At 40.2% G+C, this 25,911-nt stretch overlaps 1 long non-coding RNA gene across 1 annotated transcript in view; it reads left to right on the top strand.

Moving 5' to 3' along the window:
• The window catches only part of LOC133054928 (uncharacterized), a 248,159-nt gene that overhangs the window by 28,573 nt on the left and 193,675 nt on the right, over nucleotides 1-25,911 (top strand). The window contains exon 2 of the long non-coding RNA XR_009692539.1: nucleotides 6,075-6,197. This is a non-coding gene — a long non-coding RNA (uncharacterized LOC133054928). The remainder of the gene's footprint in view (nucleotides 1-6,074; nucleotides 6,198-25,911) is intronic.

The raw sequence follows: 25,911 nt of genomic DNA, 5'->3' as shown, positions 1-25,911 counted from the left end.
GCTTGAATAATTTAGGTGAAGATTTACTGTAAGTTACATATATCACTCTTTTTTAAAAAAAAGCTGTCTAAATATACTGTTAGCAAGGAAAGAGGATCTTCAAAATCAGAGAAGGCATTATTAGAGTTTTGTGCAGACTTTGTTGGAGTTTGCTACATTTGGTGAAAGTTTTTATCATGCCTAGATCAATTGAAAATGAAATGAAAGTAACTTTAACAAGTGTATTCTGTGAGGGCCTGTTGTCCTAGACTTTTTGGTGTATATTATAAGCCATAATATCTCATTTTATATAGATGAAGTTCAGAGAGTTTTAAGTAATTTGATTTAGGCTAAAGGTCACAAACGAGTGGGCTTTTTGGTAACTCAGACGGTAAAAAAATCCACCTGCAATGCAGGAGACAGGTTTGATCCCTGTGTCAGGAAGATCCTCTAGAGAAGGAAATGGCAACCCACTCTAGTATTCTTGCCAGGGAAATCCCATGGACAGAGGAGCCTGGTGGGCTACAGTCCATGGGTTCCAAAGAGTTGGACACGACTGAGTGACTAAGCACAAAGGTGACAAAGTCAAACGCAGTGCTGATGTGAAGATCTGTGCTGCTTTCACACCATTATCCATCACGTTTCAAACGCACAGAGAAAACAGGTCATTTTCATCTCCCGGTGGAGTGGAGAATTCAAGCATGTCTTCCGTAGAGCATCAGGCCTACAAGACGCTCTGTGAACCAAAGTGTTTCATGGCCAAGTTAATTTGGGAACGAAGACATTCTAAGTCACCACTTTTGATAATTTATGATACACAACCACATAGCACAACCTCCGAGAAATCCTTCAGTTAAGGCATCTGCTTAACCTTGTATAACTGAAAGTTTCCCAAACGTAATTGGCTACTGAATACCTTCACCAAACCCTGTTGTTGATGCAAACATAGTAAAAAGTGAGCTCCTTTGTTTGGAATACTCTCTGAGAGATTCTGTGGTAGAAATTAACTGTAAAACTTGATGATATGTTGGAGTCAAACATAACCAATACATCCTGGGAAACAAACTAATGTCTGTGTTTCCTTTTTGCTGACTTAACACAGAGTATTTTTGACTTAACTCACAGAGTTCCCAGTCTAGATTCATTTCCTAAGGACTGTCAGGAACACCATGTTGCTTTGATGGTTTTTGCTTTATTACTATCATAGGGGACGTATGTTGGTTTGCTTTTTCCTTTCCTGTTATGTTAACAGAATCCTTTTCCTGTGATCACTGGTTCATTTAAGAATATGTGAGCAATGTAAACCAATGAGAATCCTCCCTAGGACTTTTCCACCAGTGCTATTGGAGATATTCTTTTTCCTCTGATATTGCTAAGATCTCGAATGTATCTTGTGCTGCCAGTGGTCATAATGTTTATACACATGGCTGGAGCCTAAGAATTGAATTCTGATGAAAATGCTTGAGTTCATGGATCCTGCTGTGCCTTAAGCCCTAAAATTTATCCCAAGATTTTCAGGTTATATGAGCAAATTCCCCCTTTCCCCTTCTCTCTATCTCTTCTTCCCTCACTTCCTCCCTTCTTTCTTTCCTTCCTTCTGTCCTCCCTTCTTTTCTTCTCACTTTCTCTCTCTCCCTTTCTCTCTCTCTCTCTTCCTCGCTAGTAGTTTAAGATTGCCACTGCTGCTATGAACCGAGAGTGTTGATTAATATATCTCCTTTCAATCAGCTCAGTAAATCAGTATTTTTTTCTTCCAAAACTTTGTATATTATTGAACTGCTAAATCTCAGTTGTGTCTGACTCTTTGCAACCCCATGGGCTGTAGCCTGTCAGGCTCCTCTATCTGTGGGGCTTCTCCAGGCAAGAATACTGGAGTGGGTTGCCATACCCTCCTCCAGGGGATCTTCCAACCCAGGAATTGAACCAGGGTCTCCTGCATTGCAGGTGGATTCTTTACCAGATGAGCTACCAAGGAAGTCCAAATAATAGAGGGTATATGGAGAGTTGACCATAAAGCTGAGTGCAGAAGAATTGATGCTTTTGAACTGTAGTGTTGGAGAAGACTCTTGAGAGTCCCTTGGACTGCAAGGAGATCCAACCAGTCAATTCTAAAGGAAATCAGTCCTGAATATTCACTGGAAGGACTCATGCTGAAGCTGAAACTTCAATACTTTGGCCACCTGATGCGAAGAACTGACTCATTGGAAAAGACCCTGATCCTGGGAAAGATTGAAAACAGGAGGAGAAGGGGACAACAGAGAATGAGATGGTTGGATGGCATCACCGACTCAATGGACATGAGTTTGAGCAAGCTCTGGGAGTTGGTGAAGGACAGGGAAGCCTGGCGTGCTGCTGTCCATGGGGTCACAAAGAGTTGGGCATGACTGAGCAGCTGAACTGAACTGATACAAGTAAGTGCTATAAAGACTAGTTAAGCTCTTCCAGTGCCAGTAGAAATGGGGAGATTAAAAATATATCATCATTTTCACTGCTGTAATCCTAATGTCTAACACAGTTCCTGGCTATGATGAAAAATGTTCAAGGAATATATGTTGACTGTGTAATGAGCACATTTGGCATCATCTTTCAGGAAAGATCAACCCCCTTTTCTCTCTTTATAAACCCTGCATGCTAATTTTGAACCAGAGGCTTAGAATTGTGAAAGAAACTGTATTGTCAAGGAGCTTATACGCGAATGGGACAGATGTTTAGAAACAAGTATAAAAACTACTAAAAAGTAAATCTGTAAAAGAGAAACATGTTATCTGGGAAGACAAAAGAAATTCAGACTTTTGAGAGATGTGAGAGCTCAAAACACAGACACCCACGTTAAAAAACTGGCTAGTTTTAGATTGACAGTATGTTTGAAATTTTGAAAAATTTTACATAAAATTTTATGTTTGCATTGTTTATTTTTCCAGTTTTATTGAGACATAATTGACATACAGCACTGTATAAATTTAAGGGGGGTGTGTGTGTGTGTTAATTCCTCAATCACATCCACCTCTTTGTGACCATATGGACTGTAGCCTGCCAGGCTCCTCCGTCCATGGTATTCTCAGGCAAGAGTATTGGAGTGGATAGCCATTCTAGGTTTAAGATGTACAGCGTAATGATTTGACTTACATATATCATGAAATGATTACTACAAGTTTAGTGAACATTCATCTTATATAGATACAAGATAAAAAGAAAACTATATTTTTCCTTGTGATGAGAATTCTTAGGATTTACTCTCTTAACAATTTTCATGTATAACATACAACAGTGCTAATTGCATTAAACATATTGTACATTGCACCCCTACTACTTTATTTTATAACTAAAAGTTTATACCTTTCGATCATCTTCATCCAATCCCTGCTCCCCCACGATATTTACATTGCTTCTTTTTTCCCCCACTCTTTTTATTTATCTATTTTTCCATTGTTTCTTTGAACACTAGAAAATCTGGCAACGTGGGCTTGTGTGTTGCTGTGGGGAAAGTGGTCAGGACTGAGTACCTGCTCATCCCTTTACGTGATACGAAACATACACACACCAACTTTGCAGAGCTTTTACCACACCTTGTTATCTTGTTCCCAGTCCGTATCGCCCGTATGTGTCACCTGCTCTCATAAAGGTGTTTGTGTTAATGACACTCTGCCCTCTTAGCAGCCACCAAGAAACAGCACCTGGGTTCAAGAATCACATAACCCATCTGTTGATCAAAATGCCTTTTGAAGGGTATTAGTATAGAAACAGAAAAGAAATGAGTGCTCTAGGATTGAGGTAGGAGGTCAATGGGCCCCTGGGCTGGACAGCTGGTGTTTGTCAAGTGGAGTAAAACCAAAGCTTTAGGTAAAACCTAGGCATTTAGTAAAACCAAGGCATTAGGCATCATAGGGTGGGAGGGGAGTTCAGTATAAGGTACAGAGCACAGTTCCTGGCATTCAGTAAGCACTCAGTAAGTGATAACTTCTTTAAAGTTACAAACTCCTGCCTTCTGAGAGCAATTCTGTGCCCCTTTGCTTTATTTTTAGTTGTTCTCCATTTCTCACATTTTCGTGCACATGCTTTACTTGATAGCAAATTAATATTGGTGAGACTGGCACAGAAAACAGACATCCTTCCTTTTGAGTACATTGACTTATTACCAGTGAGAATATAGAATTTAATAGAGATAATGGTTGGTCTCAGAAGCTGTAATTCAAACAACTGAGAAACTCACACGTAGGATTATCCAGCTCTGTGGCTTGTTCATCTGTCTCTAGTGTCTGCACCATGCTTGACGTGTACTGAATGACCAGTAGATGCTACCCAACTACATCCTTCAGGATCTACTGGCAAGTGATTTTAGTAATAGCTGATATTTGTTAAGTACTTAACTGAATTTAACTACCTATGCTGAATGTTTATACATACTGTCTCATTTAGTTTTTCCCCTTTCACATGTGAAAGAGTTAAGGCTTAGAGAAGATAAATCGTTTGCCCAAGTTCATACAGCTGCTTCAGTGGCAGACATAGAATTCATCCCTAGGACTGTCTCTCTAGAACCAATTTTTTTTTTTTTTAACCTCCCTACCAGGCCATCCAGACACAGTACTCTCTACTTTGGTCTCATGGATAGATGAGATATGATGATAAGTAGAAACGTGAGTCTTGCCCTGGTTACTGGACTGGTAGACATTGTTGGATTTTCAGGCTCCTGAAATTCATTGTCATTCTTGCAGTTGTCAATGCTAGTACTTATTTAGAATTCTCATTCAAGCAATCTATCAGATGTTGGTATAACTCTTATGAATTTATGCATTCCTTGTGAGACTGTCATGGCCATATTGACATTCTTGGTTAGTGAGGTTGTAATGGTGACAGCAAAAGTAGGATGCTTTGCTTTGAGAGTAGGCTGTCAGGCATATATTTGAAAGCAAATGACTTTCCTCAAAACTCCAGTGTCAGCTGAGTTGTGTGAGAGAACTCAGCTCTCTTTCTCTGTTCTTACTTTATTCTGTAGCCTTTGGCTTTTGAGACAGCTACTGACTCATCAAGAGATCATCAGACATGTGATGTTTGGAAAATTGAGAAGAAGAAAAGACTCCTCTTATGCCATGATCTAACCTTTTTTTTTTTTTTTTCTTCCCAGTCTAACTGGAACATGACAAAAATTTCCCCCCATTTGCATTAGCCAATGCTACGAAGATTCTCAATACGTCTGGCCTGACTAAGAATACCCATTAGCTTCAGAGATCGCTACCCTTTCCCTCTCCTCAACTCTATTTAATGAACAAGCCTGTCTTGTTTGTGTGACATTTAATTTTATACAGTGTTAATTTAAGAAATGTGTTAGTACAGTGGATGTATTAATGGCTGTGTCTCTTCAATCTATTACTGAGCTGTCGGTTTATCCCTGAGAAAATATTACTGAGCCAGGATCATTGCTCAATAAGAGTGATTCTGCCTTGCTGATGGCTGTGCCCTTGTTTTGTCAAGGCTACATTACAGACATTCTTTATTTCCTACAAGACCAGATGGTACTGTTTGGGGGACAGAGTGGATTCAGACTAGATCAACCCCTACCTCTCCTACACAGATCTATTTATCATGATCATTTTCATTGTCTGTTTATCCTTTGGATGGGAAACATTTTGTTTTTTCTTTTGTTTTCTTTCTTAGACCTCAGTTTCAGTAGATTGAATAGTGACATATCTTGATTCAGGTGCATGGTCCCTATTACTTGCAAGACCTCTGCTATTTTATTTTATTTTTTGTCTTTACTTTTATCCCTATTCTATACCTACTCCCATTTCCCTCCCTTCCTCACGGCAACCATTCTAATCATCCAGTTCATACTCCTTTGCTGTGTATCTGTCTTCCAAAATGTGCATTGCAGTTTTACACACATGTGCTTTTACATTAGGTAAGTGATACGATGTCAAGTATCTCACCTACTCATTTTTTAAAAATCAACATTGTACTTTATAAGATCTACCCATGTTGCCATGTAGAATCTAATCCTTTGCCTTTAACTGCTCTCTTCCTTCTTTCTAAGGCCTTGAAAGGAACTGTCAGTGTCTGGCATGCAGACCCACTCATATCATTCTGCTTTTTCATTCGAGGTTGACATCAGAGTCAAGTGACAATGTGATGATCTCAGAGGAGCTCCTTTGCAGTTTGTGGAGGACCCTGAGCTCATGACAGGAGACAGCGACATTTTAAGAGTTGTTTGTCAGTTCCTGAAGGTACAATGAATTTCTTTCTTTCTTTCTTTCTTTCTTTTGCAGAGAAGTAAAGCAAAACCCTATACTGTCATGAAAGCAATGGAAAAGACTTTTTCTGAGGGCAGCCTCAGTGTCTTCAGTTATGATCTGGAGATGATAATAGTACTCCCATCATGAAGTTGCTGAGGTTAATAGGAGATAATTTATGCAATCTGTTTAGGACTGTGCCTGACACGTTGATGAATGGCTTGCAATTAATATTCTAAGTCCGGTGTTCCATTCACATTACAGCATGCTGCCTTATAGCAAGAAGATTTGTTCTTTTATTGGTGCGGGCACCGTATGGATTATCTGAAAACTGTGAGAGAAAATGAGAGATGGGGACTGATGCTCTATATCATGATATTTAATTGTGAGCGGACACACTCATGCTTCATGTGCGACAGACTGTGAAGGCTGAGAGTGTGAACACAGCTCATTGTTGTAATCCAATACAGTATACGGAAAAGTTGTTACCTCCCAATCAGTATTCATGATTGCTATTGTGTTGCATGGTCACTGCACATAAATGGTAGATGGTGTATATACACACATCCACTGAATGTTATTGCTCTCACCAGCAGAGCATGCGTTACTTTTCCAGTCGTTGTTCCTGTTTCGTTTTGTATCTCTAGGGTCACTGACCTCCATCCACGTGAGGGAGATGTGTACAGGGAAAAGGGGACCCTGACTGGGGGACATTTTATTTCATTCTTTAAACTTTATTTATTCATTTATTTTAAGAATTTAAAGTTTTTTAGTAGCTGACTTGGCCATTTTTAATGATACATTTATTTTTTAAGAATTTTATCGTAACACTCTTTCTGGAACAGTATTACTTTTGGGGAGGGGAGGATTTTATTTTTTAAATAATTTTGATTGGAGTATAGTTACTATACAATGTTGTGTTAGCTTTTCCTATATAGCAAAGCGAGTCAGCTGGAAGTATGTGTATATCCCCTCTTTTTCTGTTTTTGGATTTCCTTCCCATTTAGGGCTTCCCTGGTGGCTCAGATGGTAAAGAATCTGCTTGTCATGCAGGAGACCTGGGTTTGATCCCTGGGTCAGAAAGATCCCCTGGAGAAGGGAATGACTGCCTACTCTAGTATTTTTTGCCTGGAGAATTCTATGGACAGAGGAGCCCAGCAGGCTACAGTTCATGGGGTTGCAAAGAGTCAGACAGGACTAAGCGACTAACGCTTTCACTGCTTTCACTCCCACTTAGGTAACCACAGAGCATTGAGTAGAGTTCTCCGTGGTATACAGTGGGTCCTCACGAGTTATACTTGGTGTCAATAGTCCATGGGGGGCATCTTAGAAGGAAGTATGGGTAATGCTTGAGGCCCTGAGTGTTGACGTGGGGGCTTGGCTGTGCGAGAAACTGATGAGTCTGAGTTCCCTCTTCTCAGTGATAGACATGCAGGACCCTCTTGGGGTCCATCTCAGTTGTCCCTTGCTCAGGACAGCAGGAGCTTGTAGAAAACATGCAAAACCTGTGTCTCCCGGGGCTGGTCCCACAGAAACCCCAGACAACTGAGGCAAGTCTGCCTTTCTGCTGAGCCTGATAGCTTTGTCTATGTGGCTTGACATTCCTCTGACTCAGGGTTTTGCAAAGATGATCTGCAGGCAAAATCCATTCCACTGCCTGTTTCTGTAAATAAAGTTTTAAGGGAAGACAGGGACTCCCTAGTAGCTCAGCTGGTAAAGAATCTGCCTGCAGTGTGGGAGACCCTGGTTTGATTCCTGGGTCAGGAAGATTCCCTGGAGAAGGGATAGACTACCCACTCTAGTATTCTTGGGCTTCCCTGGTGGCTCAGCTGGTAAAGAATCTGCCTGCAATGCGGGAGACCTGGGTTCAGTCCCTGGGTTGGAGAGATCCCTTGGAGAAGGGAACAGCTACCCACTCCAGTATTCTGGCCTGGAGAACTCCATGGACTGTATAGTCCATGGGGTTGCAAAGAGTCGGACAGGACTGAATGACTTTTACTCACTCACTCAAGGGAAGACAGCCACCACGCCCACTTGTTTTCCTCTTGCCTCTGGCTGTTTTACGGTAAACCACAGAGCAATAGTCATGGTAGAACCCGAGGATGGGCAGACTAATGTATTTACTGTCTGGACCTTTATAGAAAAAACTTTGCCGGCAGCTGCGCTAACTCAGTGTAACACTTTCTTTTTCACAGATCAGTCTAGGAAGGCAGAGAGGGTGGAGAACAGGCACACTCAAGTCAGATGAAGCAAAGGCTGCAGCTCTTCTTGCTGTTTGCCATTAGGCCCTCATTTCCTCCTCTGTGAGGCAGAAAAAAATGTGCCATTTCATAATGGGGAAAATCAGTATGATGATGCATGGAAGGTACTTGCTGGTACCTGGAATTTAGTAAGCAGTCAATGCATATGGGGCTTCCCAGGTGGCACTAATGATAAAGAACCTTCCTGCCAGCGCAGAAGACATAAGAAACATGGGTTTGCTCCCTGGGTTGGGAAGATGCTATATTCATTTGGGATTGCCTGGTGGTTGAGACAGTAAAGAATCTGCCTGCAATGTGGGAGACCTGGATTCGATCCCTGGGTCAGGAAGATCCCCTGGAGGAGCAAATGGCAACCCACTCCAGCATTCGTGCCTGGAGAATTCCGTGGACTGAGGAGCCTGACAGGCTCCACGGGGTTGCCAAGAGTTGGACATACCTGAGCGATCACCACTTTTACTTTCTTTCCATGCACATTATCTATTTGTAAAAATCGAAAGGTTGATGTAACTGTGTGGAAAGTAGAAGCCTGTGAGTGAGTCACTCTGGATGTTTGTGTGTTGGGAAGCATATTGCAACTGATTGTAAGGGATCTGTTGAAGAGAGGCCTGGATTGTTGGAGGTAAATTATGCTCCAATATTTCTCAAGATCTGAACTGGTCACTTTAAGTACAGGAAAGTACAGACAGAAGCTCTCTGCCATCAGCCTTGGTGTCTGCTCACGTATGTTGTGAGCGGAAGAGGGAATAAGAATTTCTTTCAGTTGATGGGGGTGTCTTCTGTCCTTCTGCGTCAGTGGGGCTCAGGTCAGATCAGATGCTCAGGAGTGACAGCCTGTTATCAACCACAACAGCCGTTCACTTAGGGAACCAGGAGGGGTGTGAACTACTACATCATTTCAAATTAATGGATGGCCAGGGTCTTTCATCACAGGTGATATTAATAGAGGTCTAACTGGGGAAGTTAGACCCAGAAGGAAGGGGATGTCAGACAGTGAAGTCAGACCTATTTCATAAGATAGAGCACAAGAAATTAAAACTCCAAATTTGAAGATCTCCCCACCCTCGAGTGGCCCTAAGACCATTTTCAGCCCGTGTTGCTTTAACAGCCCTGCTTCCTATGCATCTGGTAATGAGCACTGTGTGACAGAGAGGGTAGCTCACACCTAAGGACGTAGGTACTTTCTTCCCATCACACTTTTATTCTGTTAATAACATAGGCTGCTGCTACTATTGTGTGAAATATTATTTTTTATCATACTATTGTGTGCCCTTTATGACTTGCTAATGTACCTGCCATTTACAATAGGCTCTTAAAAGCAAGTTACTGATCTTAGCTGCTGCTGCTGAAAAAGTTTTGTGAGCATGAATTCTTCTAAACATTGCTGTTAAGCCGTGTATCCTCATTTGGATCTAGTGTAAAGTCTGACATCTATTAATAATTATTTGTTGAATGATGATAAAGCAATAAATATATTAGATATAGTTCCCATTTTTATGGATTTCTAGGTATAAGAGGGGAAGGTAAACATTAATCCCATTATATATATGATGATCAGCTCTGTGAGGTAGGTGTTTATGGTTAAGTAAGTTACGACCTGCTTAATAGCATATACCAGTAAGTGGCAAAACCTGACTTTGATCCCAGGTCTGACCCTGTCCTCTGCATCTTTAAACTCTATTGCACTGCATAGATAAGTAGTTTATCAGAGATAACATGTTTGTGGTGAGCGAGTAACTTGAAGAATATGATGAGAGCACTTACAGATAGGAATAAACTTTGTTTTGGCCACTCGATTGTGAAGGGTACTGCCTACCTGGAGTGACTGATCTGGGCACCAGAATATCCTCCAGTATGAGTCCACACAGAGCAGGGGTCCTGTATATTAAAGCCGCATTTCTCAGTGTGGACTCAGGCCACCTGCATCAGAGTCACCTGGAGTGCTTGATAAAAAATAGCTTTCTGGGCTCATTCAAGAAATGCTGCATCTGAATTTTTACACAGTCCATCAAATAATTCTGTACATTTTTAAGTTTGGGAACCACTACTAGTACTATATGTTTGTTTTTAATATGAAAATGAAAGTCACTCAGTTGTGCCCAACTCTCTGCAACCCCATAGACTATACAGTCCGTGGAGTTCTCCAGGCCAGAATACTGGAGTGGGTAGCTATTCTCTTCTCCAGTGGATCTTCCCAACCCAGGGATCAAACCTTTGGTCTCTGGGCTTCCCTGGCAGCTCAGTGATAAAGAACTCACCTGCCAATGCAGGTGACATGGGTTTGATCCCTGAGTTGGGAAGATCCCCTGGAGAAAGAAATGGCAACCCACTCCAGTATTCTTACCTGGAAAATCCCATGGCCAGAGGAGACTGGAGGGCTATGGTCCATGGGATCACAAAGAGTCAGACACGACTTAGCAACTAAACCACCACCACCACTTGAAAGGATGTACCAGGCAGTTCAGTCAAGATAACATAAGCCTGGCTTATGCATTTTGAATGAGAAACCATTTAATAAAGGAGATTAGATGGTTACACCACTGTTGAAGAGGTTAGGGAGCAGAAGGCAGCATGGCCATTCCAGACTTTCAAGGAATTCTAAAGTGAAGAAATTACAGGTAAGTTGCAGTTAGTTACCTCTTCTGGCTGGAGCTCCTAAGTGGATGAGTCTCAGGGAGACTATTGGAAGCCAACAGCAAGCTTCATATCTGACATATGCCATCCCCTACGTGACTGCAACACTACTGTCAGAGGACTGACTCTGACTCCACCTTCTTCCTTCTGAATCTCACATGAAGGTCTTAGATTCTTGACCCAATCATACTAGAATTCTTGTGATAAGAGATTCTGAGCAGTGGAGTTTCCGAGATACCAGCCTCTTTGGTACACGGAAGAGCACAATGTGGAAAATCAACAAGTAATATCTGGCATTGAAGATCTTTAAGCTCAGGGCTCTATTAAATAAAACCAAAGAATTAGTTGAGAACTGAGCTTATGAAAAAAAATCTCCAGGTGGTCTGCTAAGAGATAGGTTGCAAAAAGAGATACTAGCAATTTAACAAAGCCAAACCCAAATAATAATAATACCAAGTAAATGAAGAGTCTGGTTCTGGTACGGTACCTTTCCACCACTTGGGATAGATCACTTTGCTCCTGGTCCAGATCCACTTCTGTCCTCATCTTTGGGCACCCTGACTGTGTCTCCATCTTGTCCTTGTAAGCCTTCCCCTTCTGATCCATGCTAGTTCTACTCTGCTGGCTGATTCAGTTGGAGTGGACTAAATCTGACTGAAACTGGGGCAAATGTGCTCTCTTGGGATTTTGAAGATAAAACCAGCAGTTGACACAATCAGACAGAATTGGGCTTGCATTTTACTGTCATTTTAAATTGTGACTTGAAGACTTGGCAACCCATAACCTTCTTTAGCCTGGAGTCATAGAGAAGCAGCAAATATGGCCCATCATTAAGAGAAAGATGTTATCAACTATAAGTCCACGTCTCAGAGAGGCACAACCTGCCACTTACACTACAGCATGATACCTTTTCATTATTTAGAGTTTTTACTTTATGATTATTGAAAGAACTCTTTCCCCCTATTTGTCACAAAAAGGGAAATATAAGTAAAATAAATTAAGATGTTCCTAAAACTTCATGTTCAGAGTTCAGCTCTTTGAAATCACCTTTTCTCTGTTATATCATCTGCTGTGCCATTGAGAATATTGATGATGGAACATGTCTTTGAAAAAAACAATGCTGTCCTGTGACCTTTAAAATTTTCCTCTAATGTAGCGATATCATTCTCAAGTTTGGGTGCAAACTTATGGACCCAACTGCATCAGATGTCACTGAAAGTTAAGATATTTGTGAGATATAACAAACCCACAGCTAGCATCATAGTCAATGGTGAAAACCTGAATGCACTCCTTTTAAGCTCAAGAACAAGACAAGGATGCCTACTGTAACCATTTTTATTCAACATAGTTTTGGAAGTCCTGGCTGCAGCATTCAGAGGAGGAAAGGAAATAAAAGGAATAAAAATTGGGAAGGAAGAAATAAAACTGTTTACAGATGACATGATGCTACACATAGAAAGTCCTAAAAGTGCCACCATAAAACTACTAGGGCTCATCAATGAATTTGGTTAAGTTTTAGGGTACAAAATTAATAGAAGTCTTTTGCATTTCTATACACTAACAATGAAATATCTGAAAGAGAAATTAAGGAAACAATCCTGTTTACCACTGCATCAAGAAGGATAAAATACCTAGGGATAAACCTATATAAGGAGGCAGAAGATCTGTTATTTTAAAACTATAAGATGCTAATGAAAGAAATCAAAGACCACACAAACAGATGGAAAGATATACCATGTCCTTGGATTGAAAAATTAATATTGTTAAAATGACCATATTACCCAAGGCAATCTATAGGTTCAATGCAGTCTCTATCAAATCACCAATAGCATTTTTCAAAGGACTGGAACCACAGTTTTTAAAATTTGTATGGAAACATAAAAGACCCTGAATAGCCAAAATAATCTAAAGAAAGAAGAATGGTGCTGGAGGAATCATGCTCCCTGACTTCAGACTATACCTCAAAGCTACACCAATCAAAACAGACACACAGAACAATGGAAGATGATAGAAAGCTCAGAAATAAACCCACACATTTATGGTCAGTTAACCTATGACAAAGGAGACAAGAATACAATTGAGAAAAGAAAAACTGGTCAGGTTCATGTAAAAGGGTGAAATTAGAACATTCTCTAACATCATATACAAAAATAAGCTCAAAGTGGATTAAAGACCTAAATGTCAGAGCAGATACTATAAAACTCCTAGAGGAAAACATAGGCCAAATACTCTTTGATATTAATTGCAGCAGTATTTTTTGGATCCATCTCCTAGAATAATGGGGAAAAAAGCAAAAGTAAATGGGACCCAGTTAAGTGCTTTTTAACAGCAAAGGAAACCATAAGCAAAACGAAAAGGTGACCTACAGAATGGGATAAAGTATTTGCAAATGATGTGACTGAAAAGGTATTAATTTCCAAAATGTACAAGCAGCTCATATAGCTCAATATTTAAAAAAAAAACCCAATCAAAAAATAGGCAGAAGAACTGAGTAGACATTTCTCCAAAGAAGACATACAGATGGCCAAAAGTTATATAAAAAGATTGCCAGTTATTAGAGAAATGCAAATCAAAACTACAGTGAGTTATTACCTACTACCAGGCAGAATAGCCATCATCAAAAAGTCTACAAATAATAACTCCTAGAGAGGGTGTGGAGAAAAGGAAATCCTCCTTCATTGTTGATGGGAAAGTAAATTTGTACAGAAGCTATGGAGAACAGTATGGAGGTTCCTTAAAAAAGCTGAAAATAGAATTTCCATATGATCCAGCAATCCTGCTTCTGGGCATATATTTGGGCAGAACTCTTAACTCATAAACATACATGCACCCCTTTTTTCACAGCAGCACCATTCACAGTAGCCAAGACATGGAAGCAACCTAAATGTTCATCAGCAAGTGAATGGATAAGGAAGATGTGATTCTGTCTCTCTCTCTCTCTCTCTCTCTCTCTCTCTCACACACACACACACACACAATGGAATGTTACTAAGCCGTAAGAATGAAATAGAGTCATTTGGAGCAAGGTGGATGGACCTTGAGGTTATTATTCTAAGTGAAATAAGTTAGAGGAAGACACATATCATAAAATATCACTTATGTGTGTGCTTAGTCATTCAGTCATGTCCAACTCTTTGCAATCCTTTGGACTGTAGCCTGCCACACTTCTCTACCCATGGAATTTTTCAGGCAAGAATATTGGAGTGGGTTGCTGTTACCTCCTCCAGGGGATCTTCCTGATCTAGGAGTTGAATCTAAGTCTTTTGTGTCTCCTGCATTGCAGGAAGATTCTTTACCTGCTGAGTCATTAGGGAAGCCTGGGTATGATATCACTTATATGTGGAATCTTTTATATATATATATATATATATAAACTTATTTTCAAAACAGAAACAGACGCACATAGAAAACAAACTTATGATTACCAAAGGGAAAAGGAGGCAGAGAGATGCATTTGGAATTAACAGATACTGACGACTACACATAAGATAAATCAACATCAAGGACCTACCTGTAACTGAATTTATTGTATACCTCAAACATTATAAATCAGCTATACTTCAATATAAATTAAAAAAAGAAATTTATATAGTTTAGAGCTATTAAATCTGGGAAAATGTGAATTCTGAAATCCATTAAATATGGTTTATGTTGGAGAAGAAGATGATTTTCAGAGGAGTGGGAGGGCCAAAGGTATGGACCTTGGTAGATATGAAACAGAGAAGACTGCAGGAAGACAGTCTGGAAGCTTCACAGTTCTGGAAAGGACTGCCTGTACACCCCCAGATTGTAGTCCAAGTGATGCCACTGCCATCTTAAGTTTCTCTTAAACTTAAAAAAAAGTAGGCTCTTTTTTTCCTCTTATAATTAAACAATCCATGACTAAGATATCCTGAAGAAGTTCATGCCTAGTGGGGAATGCGAACATGTAAACAAAGACAATTACAACAGTGCATGGTTTGTGCTATGAATAAGCTTACGTACAGAGTACTGTGGGAGACCACAGGGTTGAGTGGATTTGTATTCACCTTGCTGTAATTTCTGAGCTGGGGACCAGCCTCATTCAAATATTTTATAAATGATGCTCATTAAGACACAGAATGTGCAGAATTGAACTGATAGTGTTCCACTGTAGAATTCTAAGCAGGCTGTCAACTCAGGCCTATGCTGGCTGGTCATTGCTGTTTTGAGAATTCATCCCAGGCTCCTTTTTAAGTAATTGCATTCAGTTCAGTCATTTAGTCGTGTCCAACTCTTTGCGACCCCATGGATTTCAGCATGCCTGACTTCCCTGTCCATCACCTAATCCTAGAGCTTTCTCAAACTCATGTCCATTGCATCTGTGATGCCATCCAACCATCTCATCCTCTGTCGTCCCCTTCTCCTCCTGCCTTCAACCTTTCCCAGCATCAGGGTCTTCTTCAGTGAGTTAGTTCTTCTCATCAGGTGGCCAAAGTATTGGATTTCCTTTAGGATGGACTGGTTGAATCTCCTTGCTGTTCAAGGGACTCTTAAGAGTCTTCTCCAACCCCACAGTTCAAAATCATCAATTCTTTGGCACTCAGCTTTCTTTATAGTCCAATTCTCACATCCATACATGACTACTGGAAAAATCATAGCTTTGACTAGACGGACCTTTGTTGGCAAAGTAATGTCTCTGCTTTTTAATATGCTGTCCAGGTTGTTCATAACTTTCCTTCCAAGGAGCAAGTGTCCTTTAATTTCATGGTTGCAGTCACCATCTGCAGTGATTTTGGAGCCCCCCAAAATAAAGTCTGCCACTGTTTTGATTGTTTTCCCATTTATTTGCCATGAAGTGATGTGACTAGATGCCATGATCTTAGTTTTCTGAATGCCAACTTAGTTTTCTGAAAAAGTCAACTTTTTCACTCTCCTCTTTCACTTTCATCAAGAGGCTCTTTAGTTCTTCTTCACTTTCTACCATAAGGGTGGTGTCATCTTCCTATCCGATGTTACTGATACTTCTCCCAGTAATCTTGATTCCAGCTTGTGCTTCATCCAGTCTGGCATTTCGCATGAGGTACTCTGCATATAAGTTAAATGAGCAGGGTGACAATATACAGCATTGACATACTCCTTTCCCAATTTGGAATCAGTCTGTTTTTCCATGTCCAGTTCTAACTGTTGCTTGTTGACCCCTCATTCAGATTTCTCAGGAGGCAGGTCAGGTGGCCTGGTATTCTCATCTCTTTTAGAATTTTTCACAGTTTGTTGTGATCCACACAGTCAAAGGCTTTGGCGTAGTCAATAAAGCAGAAGTAGATGTTTTTTCTGGAACTCTCTTGCTCTTTTGATGATCCAACGGATTTGGCAATTTGATCTCTGGTTTCTCTGCCTTTTCTAAAGCCAGCTTGAACATCTGAAAGTTCATGGTTCACATACTGTTGAAGCCTTGCTTGGAGAATTTTAAGCATTACTTTACTAGCGTGAGATGAGTGCAATTGTGCCGTAGTTTGAACATTCTTTGGCCTTGCCTTTTTTTGGGATTGGAATGAAAACTGACCTTTTCCAGTTCAGTGGCCACTGCTGAGTTTTCCAAATTTGCTGGCATAGTGAGGCAGCACTTTCACAGCATCATCTTTTAGGATTTGAAATAACTCAACTGGAATTCCATTACCTCCACTAGCTTTGTTCGTAGTGATGCTTCCTAAGGCCCCCACTTCGCCTTCCAGGATGCCTGGCTCTAGGTGAGTGATCACACTATCATAATTATCTGGGTTGTGAAGATCCTTTTTGTATAGTTCTGTGTATTCTTGCCACCTCTTCTTAATATCTTATGCTTCTGTTAGGTCTGTCCCATTTCTGTCCTTTATTGTGCCCATCTTTGCATGAAATCTTCCCTTGGTATCTCTCATTTTCTTGAAGAGATCTCTAGTCTTTCCCATTCTATTGTTTTCCTCTATTTCTTTGCACTGATCACCGAGGAAGGCGTTCTTATCTCTCCTGGCTATTCTTTGGAACTCTGCATTCAAATGGGTATATCTTTCCTTTCCTCCTTTGCCTTTCGCTTCTCTTCTTTTCACAGCTATTTGTAAGGCCTCTCAGACAAACATTTTGCCTTTTTGTTTTTCTTTTTCTTGGGGATGGTCCACTGATCCCTGCCTCCTGTACCATGTCATGAGCCTTTGTCTATAGTTCTTCAGGCACTCTGTCTATCAGATCTAATCCCTTGAATCTATTTCTCACTTCTACTGTATAATTGTAAGGGATTTGGTTTAGGTCATACCTGAATGGTCTAGTGGTTTTCTCTACTTTCTTCACTTGAAGTCTGAGTTTGGCAATAAGAAGTTCATGATCTGAGCCACAGTCAGTTCCTGCTCTTGTTTTTGCTAACAGTATAGAACTTCTCCATCTTTGGGTGCAAAGAATATAATTAATCTGTTTTCACTATTGATCGTCTGGTGATGTCCATGTGTAGAATCTTGTTTTACGTTGTTGGAAGAGGGCATTAGCCTCTTTGCCCTGCTCCATTCTGTACTCCAAGGGCAAATTTGCCTGTTACTCCAGGTATCTCTTGACTTCCTACTTTTGCATTCCAGTCCCCTGTAATGAAAAGGATGCCTTTTTTGGGTGTTCTAGAAGGTCTTGTAGGTCTTCATAGAACCGTTCAACCTTCTTCAGCATTACTGTCAGGGCATAGACTTGGATTACTGTGATACTGAATGGTTTGCCTTGGAAATGAACAAAGTTCATTCTGTTGTTTTTGAGATTGCATCCAAGTACTGCATTTTGGACTCTTTTGCTGCCCATGAGAGCTAGTCCATTTCTTCTAAGGAATTCTTGCCCATAGTAGTAGATATAATGGTCATCTGAGTTAAATTCACTCATTCCAGTCCATTTTAGTTCACTGATTCCCACAATGTTGGTGTTCACTCTTGCCATCTGCTGTTGGACCACTTCCAGTTTCATGGACCTAACATTCCAGGTTCCTATGTAATATTGTTCTTTACATCATCAGACTTTAATTCCATCAGTGGTCACATCCACAGCTGGGTGTTGTTTTTGCTTTGGCTCTGTCTCTTCATTTTTTCTGAAGTTATTTCTCTACTCTTCTCCAGTAGCATATTGGGCAACTGCAGACCTGGGGAATTCATCTTTCAGTGTCCTATCTTTTTGCTTTTTCATACTGTTCATGGGGTTCTCAAGTCAAGAATACTGAAGCAGTTTGCCATTCCCTTCTCCATTGGACCACATTTTGTCAGAACTCTCCACTGTGACCCATCCGTCTTGGGTGGCCCTGCACAGCATGGCTCATAGTTTCATTGAGTTAGACAAGGCTGTGGTCCATGTAATCAGTTTAATTAGCTTTCTGTGATTATGGTTTTCAATCTGTCTGCCCTCTGATGGATTAGGATAGAGGCTTATGGAAGCTTCCTGATGGGAGAGACTGACTGAGGGGGAAACTCGGGCCTGTTCTGATAGGCGGGGCCATGCTCAGTAAATCTTTAATCCAGTTTTCTGTTGATGGGCAGGGCTGTGTTCCCTCCCTATTATTTGACCTGAGGCCAAACTATGGTGGAGGTAATGGAGATAATGATGACCTCCTTCAAAAACTCCAGTGCTACACTCAGTGCTTCCAACCCTGAAGCAGGCCACCACTGACCCACACCTCCTCCAGAGTCCTGGACACTCATGGGCAAGTCTGGGTCAGTCTCTTCTGGGGGTCACTGCTCCTTTCTCCTGGGTCCTGGTGCACACAAGGTTTTGTTTGTGCCCTCCAAAAGTCTATTTTCCTGTCCTGTGTAAGTTCTGACAGCTCTATGGTGGGGTTAATAGTGACCTCCTCCAAGAGGGCTGATGCCATACCCAGGTCTGCTGCACCCAGGGCCCCTGCCCCTGCAGCAGGCCACTGCTGACCCGGACCTTCACAGGAGACACTCAAACACTCAAAGGGCATGTCTGGCTCAGTCTCTATGGAGTCTCCTGGTGAGCTCAAGGTTTTGTTTGAGCCCTTTGAGCATCCCTGGCAGGTATGGGGTTTGATTCTAAAAGCAATTTTCCCCCTCCTGTCATGTTGCTGGGGCTTCTCCTTTGCCCTTGGATGTGGGGTATCTTTTTTTGGTGGTATCCAACATTCTCCTGTCAACGATTGTTCAGCAGTGAGTTGTAATTTTGGAGTTCTTATAGGAGAAGATGAGCACACGACCTTCTACATCTTCATTGTGGTTATTTCTCTTCTCTTCTCTTTCTCTTCTCTAGTAATTGTATTGTTGTTTATAAAAATCCTACATTTTTCTGGCCATACCCAATATCTTTTATAGTTTCCCTCTCTTGCTTGAGCTCACTCACCACCTTGTCAAGGTCTTTCTTCACTGTGCTGAACAATGTTGAGCACTCTTCATCCTCCTGTCTTTATTGCTGCCTTCCACCTATTCTTTCTCCATTCAGATCACCTTTTAATCTGCATTTCTCTGATAATAAGTGATTTTCAACATCTTTTCATGTGCTTCTGTATCATCTGTATGTCTTATTTGGAGAAATGCCTACTTAGGTCTTCCCCCAAATTTTAATTGGGATTGTTTTTTTTCTTTTTTTTTGATACTACATAAAGCTGTTTGTATATTTTGGAGATTAATCCCTTGTCAGTTGCTTCATTTGCAAATATTTTCTCCCTTTGTGAGGGTTGTCTTTTCCTCTCATTTTTCATTTTATTTGCTGTGAAAAAGCTTTTAAGTTTAATTAGGTCTCATTTATTTTTGTTTTTATTTTCATTACTCTAGGAGGTGGGTCAAAAAAGATTTTGCTGTGACTTGTGTCAAAGAGTGTTCTTCCTATGTTCTCTTCTAAGAGTTTTATAGTATCTGGTCTTATATTTAGATACATAATCCATTTTGAGTATTTTTTTTTTTGTATGGTGTTAGGGAGTATTCTGATTTCTTTCTTTTACATGTTACTATTCAGTTTTCCCAGCACAACCCACTAATTATTAGAGATAGGCAGATCAAAACTACAATGAGGCATCACCTCACACCAGTCAAAATGGCCATCATAGAAAAAAATCTACAAACAATAAATGCTAGGGAGGGTATAGAGAAAAGGGAACCCTCTTGCACTGTTGGTGGGAATACAAATTGATACAGTCACTATGGAGAACAGTATGGAGGTTCCTTAAAAAGCTAAAAATAGAACTACCATATGGCCCAGCAACCCCACTACTGGGTCAGGAGTAAGCCATAATTCAAAAAGACACATGCACCCCAGTGTTCACTATAGCAGTATTTACAATAACTAGGACACGGAAGCAACCTAAATGTACATTGACAGACGAATAGATGAAGTTGTGGTACATATATACAATGGAATGTTATTCAGCCATAAAAAGGAACCAAATTGGGTCCTTTGTAGAGATGTGGATGGACCTAGAGTTTCTTATGGAGTGAAATAAGTCAGAAAGAGAAAAAAATTGTCTATTAATGCACATATGTGGAATCTAGAAAAATGGTATAGGTGAACCTATTTGCAAGGCAGGAATAGAGATGCAGATGTAGAAAACAGATATGTGGACATGGAGAGGGGGAAGGGAGGCAACACGAGATGGGAGGGTAGGGTTGATATCCATACACTACTATGTGTAAGGGCTTTCCAGGTGTTGCTAGTGGTAAAGATCCTGCCTGCCAATGCTGGAGGTGTAAGAGATGTGGGTTCAATCCCTGGGTCATGAAGATTCCCCACTCCAGTGTTCTTGCTTAGAGAATCCCATGGACGGAGGAGCCTGGTGGGTTACAGTTCACGGGGTCACAAAGAGTCAGACACAGCTGGAGTGACTTAATACAGCACACACCCTGTCTAAAGGAGACAGCTAGTGGGAGGCTGCCGTATAGCATAGGGGTTTCCACTCAGTGCTCTTCGGTGACTTAGGTGGGTGAGATGGAGTGGGGTAGGAGGGAGATCCAAGAGGGAAGGGATATATGGATACATATAGCTGATTAATTTTGATGTACAGCAGAAACTCACACAGCATTGTAAAGAAAATATATCCCAATTTTTTAAAAAGGGAAAAAAATATTTTCACTCCCAATTCCTCTTGTTTCAAGAAGCTTTCCCTGATTTTACTAGTCCAAGCTACAGCTTCCTTCTCTTAACAATTCTTATATCAAAACTATACTTACTTGTTTTAATGTGACTAATGTTATTTTCTCAACTAGGTTGTCCATTCTTGGAGGTTGGAGACTATATTGTAATACTTTGGTTCAGCAAATATATAGAGTTATGTTGTTCGTGTGCTAGATCCTGAGCTTAGTGATGTGAAATAAATATGGTCTAGTAGATGAGAAAAGATACTTAATAAGAAAACATGCGTGCAAAAAAACTGGTGTAAAATGGAGACGGTATTAAAAAAAAATAGGGATCAAGATCTGTTGGGGTTTAGGAGAGGAAGAGCTGCCTTCCAGTAGGGAATATGAGAGGAAGATTTTCTGATGTGGCAGTACTTGTATACTTGAAAGATGGTTAGGATGTGGGCAACAGAGAATGCGGTAGAGGTAGGAATCCCAGTGGCTCCTCTAGTTGATCCAGTGACCATTTGTCTAGGGCTGGTGTTGATGAGCTTTTTCGGCAAAGGTCTAGATAATTAAGTATTTTAAGTATGGTTTCTGTGTCAGCTACTCAATTCTGCCTCTGTGATGTGGAAGCGACCATAGACAATAGACGATACGTAAATGAATAGACGTTGTTCAGTCGCTCAGTCCTGTCCGACTCTTTGTGACTCCACGGGCTACAGGGCGCCAGGCTTCCCTGTTTGGATGTGTTATAATAAAATCTCAGTTACAAGAACAGGCAATGATTCAGAGCATAGACGGTTGGTATAGTTTGCCAACTCCTTGTTCAGGGTGTTACATGATTGAATATGTAATGGAACATATAATAACAGCTTCATCAATGCTGAAAAATTAGTAAAAACTAGAAATAATTTGCTGAAATGCTGACAATAGTTGTCTTTGATTACTGGGGCTACAAATATTTTGTTCTTCTGTCTACTTTTTGAGTTTTTTCCTGACACTTCGTGAGGACAAACAGACTTTATTTACAGAATTAAGTATAGTGGGCAGTATGGGCTTCCCCAGTGGCTCAGCAGTAAAGAACCCACCTGCAATGCAGGATCTGCAGGAAACATAGGTTCGATCCCTGGGTGGGGAAGATACCCTGGAGGAGGGCATGGCAACCCACTTCAGTATTCTCGGAGAATCCCCATGACAAAGGTGGGCAACAGTCCATAGGGTCACAAAGAGTTGACACGACTGAAGTGAGTTCACACACACACACACACACACACACACACACACACACACACACACACACACAGAGTGGGCAGTATACAGAACCTAGACCTTGGCACATGGATTTTCAGGGCATAGTTGAGGTTGCCACATCAATACCTTTTCTGCAAGTATTACCCCTAGTGCTAAAGAGTCTATTGTCCTTGGAATGCCTGCTCAAGATCCAGCAGACAAAGTTGCATCACATCACAACGGGGCCGTTTCTTCTGCCGCCCTCTGTCATCAGCTCCACAGAGCCATTATGTTGTTCAAGAAACATAGCAAAAGGCTGCCTAGGCGGAAACTAAATTGATTTTCTGATTCCAGCCTTAACCCTCTTTTTTGTGGTCTCTGAAAGGAGCCCAGCGTTTTTATAGCACTCTATGTGACATGCTGCCAAGTCAGATAGGAGATAGAATAATTGCGGACTTAGCCTTCACCTCAGATCACCGCAATGTCAATGAAATATGGTCAAACAACAACAGTTGTCTGATTAGAAGTGAGCTTAGGAAGCAGACATTAGGCTTTAAATTCTAAGGTGGAAGTGCTGCTCGTGATAAGAGCTATGACTTCTTAAGTATCTTCACTGTGCTTTGCTTAGCATGTTTCCTTGACTTTTAAAACAACGCTTCAGGATAGGTATGGCTATCCCCATTTGACAGGTAGGGAAATTGAGGTTTGTAGACATATAGTGGTTTGCTCAAGGTTATGACTTTACTTGGTAAAGTCGAGATTTGAACCCAGATCTGCCTGATTTCAAAGGCTATGCATTACACTTTGCCGCTGCTTTCTACTGGCCCTTCTTTCCTTCACTGCAAGAGGTTTGTGCCCACAGGTGAGTTTTAAAGTAACCTTGATATGCTTTATCAGTCTTCCCTCAACTCTTCCTGCTCAGGGAAGAGACTATATGACAACTAAGTACTGTAGATAGCATGTAAGGAATCAAATAGATTTGGAGGGCAGGATTCAAACACATTTGATTGAGCTTAATTAAATTTAGGCTATGGGTGAGAAAATAAGTTCTTAGGAGAAAATGAGAGAATACTTCTCATCTTTTTTATTTTTCGTACCAAATGGTACTGCCAGTTTTCAGACACTATTACAGTCAAGGCCCTGTAAAGAACAAAAAGGGCTAAAGAAAATTTTATGAGTTGAAAACAAACTTTGGGGTGGGTTTTATAATTAGATTTTCTTAGTTTAAATTCAAAGTTTCTCAGTTACTATGTGTATGTATTTATTAGGTTTCTCCAGACAAGCAGAACCACTGGGAAATATGTATATACATATATGTGAGAGACAAGGAGAGAGAGATTCTGAAGAATTATATGATCCTGGGGCCAGAGAAGTCTGAATTTTACAGGGTAGGCCAGCAGGCTGGAGACCCAGGAAAGAGCTGATATTGCAGCTCAAGTCTGAAGATGGGCTGGAGGCAGAATTCTATCTTTTTCAGTGATCTCAGTCTATTTTCTCTTAATACCTTCAATATATTAGATGAGCCCTTCCTCCATTATAGTGAATAGTTTGCTTTACTCAAACTCTACTGATTTAAATGTTAACTTCATCTTAAAAAAAAAAAAAAATACCTTCACAGCAACATCTAGACTTATGCTTGACTAGATAAATGGTACCATGACATAGTCAAGGTGACTCATATAACTCATCCTCACTTTATGTAAACATCCATAAGAATTCAAGCTCTCAGATCTTGTTTCCTTACCTGTTCAATGGGACTAATAGTCGTATCTGCAATATAAGGATTGCTGTGATGCTTGAATGAGCTAATATGTACACATTTCAGAGTGCTGGAACCTTGTAAGTGCTCAGTTGCTAATTCTGTATGTGCCTAGTTGCTCAGACATGTCTGACTCTTTGTAACCCCCTGGACTATAGCCCACCAGGCTCCTCTTTCCATGGAATTTTCCAGGCAAGAATACTGGAGTGGGTTGCTATTTCTTACTCCAGGGGATCTTCCCATCCCAGGGATCAAAGTCTTGTCTCTTGGATCTCCTGCATTGGTAGGTGGATACTTTACTATTCTGCCACCTGGAAAGTCCTGATAATGTATATTACTACTATTATTGTTAGTGACATTATTATTTTTTACTACCATTTTTCAAATTTGGAAGCAACACGAGTTTCACTCCACTAGTTGGGTTTCTCTTTCTGCCTGACGTTTTCAATTTTATTTTCCTAGATGGCTTGTAAGCTATTTTGTTATTTATTAGTGTGTACCCAAGATCCTGTGCTCTGAACCAAAGATTTCTTTTCATTTTTATTGACATATAATACAATACATACAATGTTATATTAGTTTCAAGTGTGCAATGCAGCGATTCATTATTTTTATATATTATGTAATGATCACCATGATAAATCTAGTTGTTCTCTGTTGTCCTGCAATGGTATTACAATATTATTGACTGGAATCCCTATGCTGTACATTACACACCTGTGGTGACGTATTTATTTTATAACTGAGCTTTGTACTTCTTAATCCCCTTCCCCTATTTCTTCCATCTCCCATTCCCTCCTCTCTGGCAACCACCAGTTTGTACTCTTGTATCTCTGAGTTTGTTTCTGTTTTATACATGACATTTGCTTTTCAGATTCCTATTGTAAGTGAAAATGTAAGTGAAATATGGTATTTGTCTTTTTCTGTTCAGCTTATTAATATTTCACTTATAATAATACCCTCTAGGTCATTCATATTGTCACAAATGGCAAGATCTGATTTTTTTTGTGGCGGAAGACTATTTCATTGTGTATATATATATTTCATTGGGTACATATTAAATCTATATGATATATATATGAAATATTCATGAAATATATGAAGATATATTTCATTGTGTATATATATATATACACACCACATTTTCTTTATCCATTCATCTATTGATTCATCTATTAATGGACACTTAGGTTGCTTCCATATCTTGGTTATTGTAACTTAATGTTGCAGTGAATATAGAGGTGCATAAATCTTTTCAAATTAGTGTTTTCATATACTTCGTATAAGTACCCTGAAGTACTGGATACTTATATCCTGGATTGTATGGTAGTTCTAGTCTTAATTTTTTGAGGAAACTCCGTATTGTTTTCCATAGTGGTTGAACCAATTTACATTCCCACGAACAGGGCTTAAGGATTCACGTCTCTCCACCTCCTCCCCAACACTTATTATTTCTTGTCTTTTGATAGGTGTGAGGTGGTATCTCATTGTGGTTTTGATTTGCATTTCCCTGATGATTAGTGCTGTTGAACATCTTTTCATGTTCCTGTTGGCCATCTGTATGTCTTCTTTGGAAAAATGTCTCTTGAGATCCTCTGCCCATTATTTAATCAGATTATTTTTTATATTGAGTTGTATGAGTTCTTTACATTTTAGCTAATATTTTTGCAGTGAGATTGCAAACTTCTCTTAAATTTCTCTAGCTAAAATATTAAGAAACATGGAGAACTTTATGCATTGCTGATTTCCCTTAAAAGTGCCTTCTTTATATTGTGAGGGGAAGTTGAAAATTACCATTTATTAAATCT

The sequence above is a fragment of the Dama dama genome, chromosome 1 (genome assembly GCF_033118175.1).
Source record: "Dama dama isolate Ldn47 chromosome 1, ASM3311817v1, whole genome shotgun sequence".
Lineage (NCBI taxonomy): Eukaryota > Metazoa > Chordata > Mammalia > Artiodactyla > Cervidae > Dama > Dama dama.
Note: the sequence above shows the minus strand (reverse complement) of the source record. Positions and strands in the feature narration are given on the sequence as shown.